Source organism: Gekko japonicus, unplaced genomic scaffold (genome assembly GCF_001447785.1).
Source record: "Gekko japonicus isolate JY-2015 unplaced genomic scaffold, Gekko_japonicus_V1.1 scaffold126, whole genome shotgun sequence".
Classification (NCBI taxonomy): domain Eukaryota; kingdom Metazoa; phylum Chordata; class Lepidosauria; order Squamata; family Gekkonidae; genus Gekko; species Gekko japonicus.
Window position 1 is genome coordinate 1,780,150 of NW_015162477.1, and position 4,311 is coordinate 1,784,460.

Genomic DNA, 4,311 nt, shown 5'->3' on the forward strand with positions numbered 1-4,311 from the left:
GCTTGACATTGGTTTTTGGAGTTGTTTGGTGTGGGTTTCTTCTGACAGTGTCCAAGTAATGCCGGATTTAAAGAACACTTCTATCACCTGCAGTTGTATTCTGTAAATGACTGTTATTATCTTACAAGCCACACTGGAAAACATGAGCAAAAGATCCATAAACATCCTTCTAAAGTCTCAGAATTACCCCTGTAAGTTTCCTGAAACAGAAACAGACCGATCTCTAGCTATAAACTAACCAGTTCCTCAGACCTTTTCATTGTACTGCTTTTACCAGAATTCAAGCTTCACCCGAACAGTGAGATTATTAAAAATATAATATAATAAACCTGCCTACTTAAAGTTAACTGGTTTTGACTCTGACTACCCAGTGCACTGAGACTGAGTCCTGTTGAACTTGGTGGAACATTTCTCAGCAGACTGAGAGCAGGCCAAAAGGGCTCTCGGGCACTATCAAGCAAAATGACTATCTTGAAGTCTTCCACATTTATTTTGTTTGTATGTAGCTCTCTCCATTACATAATTGAAACTGTTAGTATAACTCAAGTTTAATCTCCAATTTGTGTCTGAAAGCTTCTGATTCTAACTTTGAACTTCAAAAAGTTCAGAACACAGACAACTTATCTAAATTAAAAGAACTTTTTCAACACTTTCTCATGGCTTCCTGTTCCTAGATTGTATGTGTGCATTTTCAAATGTTTATTTAATTTGATGACTGTAAGATCTGAGGCACAAGAAGCAAGAAAGGTCAGAGGCTGTACCGTACAATAGGCTTCAGTTTGAAACTCCTGCCTTATCATGGAGAGATACTCAACATTTCACCAATGAATCTGTAGATTGTTGTTGATTTTTAGGCCCCCCCGGAGGGGATTTTTTATTGTATTTTTTAATAGACTACAAACTATAATGAAAAATTGGGAAAGGGTAACTACATCTAGGGAGAAAGGAAAGAAAACCACTACTAACTAAAACCCCAAGTTTAGGAGATCATAACAACTTGCTAATATAAATGTTAATCTTAAATTGCTAGTATTACTTTGAACATAGTCGGTTATGCTAAATTTTTTATCTTTTTATCCATTGATTTAACTGTTTAAGAGAACCCCCAGAGCATCCCATAATAAAACTAAAGTTTTAAGGCACAATTCAGAGTCCTTCAGCCTTCATTTTGTCTTCTGGGGATCAAGCTTTTCCAGGGCTTGTTGTCTAGGTGGTTCAAGCTGGGTAGACAGGCTTCAGATGTTGCAGGAGAAGGGAGGTTAAACAGCACCTTAGCCTTTTTTTCCTGCCCACTCTGGGCCTTCACCTCGACCCACTCCACTTCTGACCTTCCCTCCAGTTCTCTTCCCTTTACCTCCCTGGGGCTCTGCCACAATAGCTCAGTGTCCAGGGCCTTCCTGCATTTTCCAAGATGCATGCCGCAGCTCCTGTCTCACTCAGGCCCATCCTTCCACCTGAGGCCAGCCTTCCTCTCTCTGCTCCTTGTTCCCTCCTGGGTCTGGCCATTCCCCTTCCCCACACACAGACCCCAACAGCAGGGGCTGGCCATCGGACCCTCCCCCTTGAGGTGACTTGGAATGGGGTGTCGGTGTATGCCTCTGCTGCCAGGACTGGGAGGGTTGAGGGTAGTATGAAGTCCGGGGTGCCCCCATTCACCCCAGACACAAAGTTATTACAATCACCTCTCCTCACAAAACGCAGTAAGGACAGTCATTTTGCAATGGCTGCCCCCAACCCTCCCAGTTTGCAGGTGGGACCTGGAGATCCCCTGGAATTACACCTCATCTCCAAACTACAGGGGTCAGTTCCCCTGTAGAAAAGTGATGCTCTGGGGGATGGACTATATGTCATTGTACCATACTGAGGTCCCCGATCTCCTCAGGATCCATTCCTAAATATCCAGGAGTTTCCCAATCTGGATGTGGCAACCCTACCACCTCCATGCCCTGTCAGTGGCCAAGGGGGACCTGGCAACCCTACCATAGAAGCTTATTTCCTATGGCTTACAGTGACTCAACATTATAGCACCAGCAACTGCAAGTTTTATTGTGATGTTTTCCCCTTTTTAGTAATGCAGGCAGCCACATTTGAAAGCCACAGGACAAAATGGTATTGAACATACTTTCAGCGATCAGCATGGTATGCCATTAGAGTTTGGGACAGGAATAGGATGGAAAGGAAAGCAAAAATGGAGAATGTCTTTGAAAGGATGGGAAAATAGACTTTAAATACTTTCTCATTTTACCCATGGGGAATCCCACCCATATGTAAAGTTGATGTTACATGATATTTAACTGAGTTGCTATGACACTGGCTTAGTGTTATGAAAACGTTCAGAATTTCCACCTATAAACATGGCCATGTCACTTGGGCTTATGTTTCATTGATTTTGCAGAAACCTACCTCTAATTAATTGCACTCGGGACTGCACCTCTAGTCCAAAAGATGGAGACAAGCCAAAGAAAAAGGAGACCAGGCCTACACAGGCCCATGAAACATGGACTCCAGGCAGCCTGTAAAAAACTTGGCCGTTCTCTAGAAGTCAACACAAGGGATGCAGCACGCACCCCTCCCCATGAGTCATGCCTATGGTGATGTACCCTTTCACATTCATCACTGGATGAAATAATCACCCTGCATGCGAGGAAACAACTGTGACAAATGTAAAACCAGAGATCGGGCTCTTCACATCACCACCACTTCATCTCTAATATAATGCTTTGCAGAGGAATGAGAGCTACCCGTCAATCACCTCTTACCAGATGAACAGCCAATTAGGAATAGTTTACTTCTTTACCTGTTCATGCCCAAGTGTCTTCTTTTCAGCATTAAACACGGGATCACACCAATTTGGTTTGTAACAGATTGCTCCCGCTTCCCAATCTCATCTACTCAAGCAATTTTTACTCCACAGTGTTTCCAGATGGGAGGATTGCTCTGTCCCACCTCTCTAACTGCAGCAGAAGTTGTGGAACATCTACACCATGTCATCTTCTTCCTATTGGAGTGTGATCCACTTGGGCAAATGGCCCCGACCTCTTCCTCCCTGCCTCCTTACAGTCCAGGGGGTGGCAGATGCTCTTTCTTTAAATCAGCACTGCCAGCAAGAGGGCTTTTCTTTCCCTTTAAGTCCCCTTTGAAGATTCATTCATGCCAATATACTAATTCAATGGGAATGGAGTCATCTATATAGCTCCCTGGTTGGTCAATAGATTCACTCCCTGATTGATCAATGGATTCACAAGAATCTGGTGACCAGGCCTGTCAGTCTTTCTTCTTGCCCACGAAGAAGGGAGGAGAAGGGGGGAGGAGTCCATTTAGGGACTCTCTCAGATAGAGAAATCTGATGGCTACCCAAGTCTAACTGAACTAGTGTACTGTCTGTTTAATCCTCCCACATCACCACCCCATTCATAATTAGGCCTATACATAGGGCCAAACTAGACAAGACAGTTCCCCCAGGGATGTGCCGCCATTTTGTAGAATGAGTTCCTTCCAGAGCCCACTTATGCACAGGGGGAGGAGGGGCCCCTGCCTTCCCCCCTGTACCATTTTCCTGACCCAAACAGGCACCAGGAGAGATTGACTCTATAAAACGGTGGTGTGTCCCTGAGGTGAACTTGAGGGTGCCATTGCATCTAGTTTGGCCTACAGAATGAATCCTGGGTGGGTTTTTCGTTTTACACATGGCCACTGCATTCAGGACATTTAGCCCTGATCTTTTCAAACATAGGAAACAGCACCCACTTTTGGTTAGGGTTGCCAAGTGTATCTTCGCCGGGAGCAGGGGGCTCCCGGCCGGCGTCTTGTGTGTGCGCGCACGTCACCCGGAAGTGACGGGAGGACGCCAGGCACGCTGGGGTGGGGCCACGGCCATACAAGGGAAAACCATAGAGTTTTCCCTTGTATGGCTATGGCCCCGCCCCCAGCGTGCCCACATCACTTCCTGGTGATGCGCACGCAAGGGTGGGGTTCCCCCCGGGGCCCGATTCCACGGCGTCGGAAATTGGGCCTCCAAAGCGGGGGTTTACCTGCCCCCCGCCCCCACTTGGCAGCCCTACTTTCAGTTAGTAAGGGTATGAAAAGGCTAGCCTTGCCAACAGGCTTGAAGAAAAAAGTCCTTCCCCTTTAGTAGAGGTGAGCAAAACAGGCTTCATGTATGGAAATTGGCAGCGGAAGCTTTTCATTTTATGGAGGTAAATATCCTCAGGTAAATAATATCCCATTTTATCTCCGGACAACTGGCAACCTTAACTACTCCCCCCCCCAATTTAAGCTTCCTCACCCCCAGAAAACCAAACTTTCTTTATG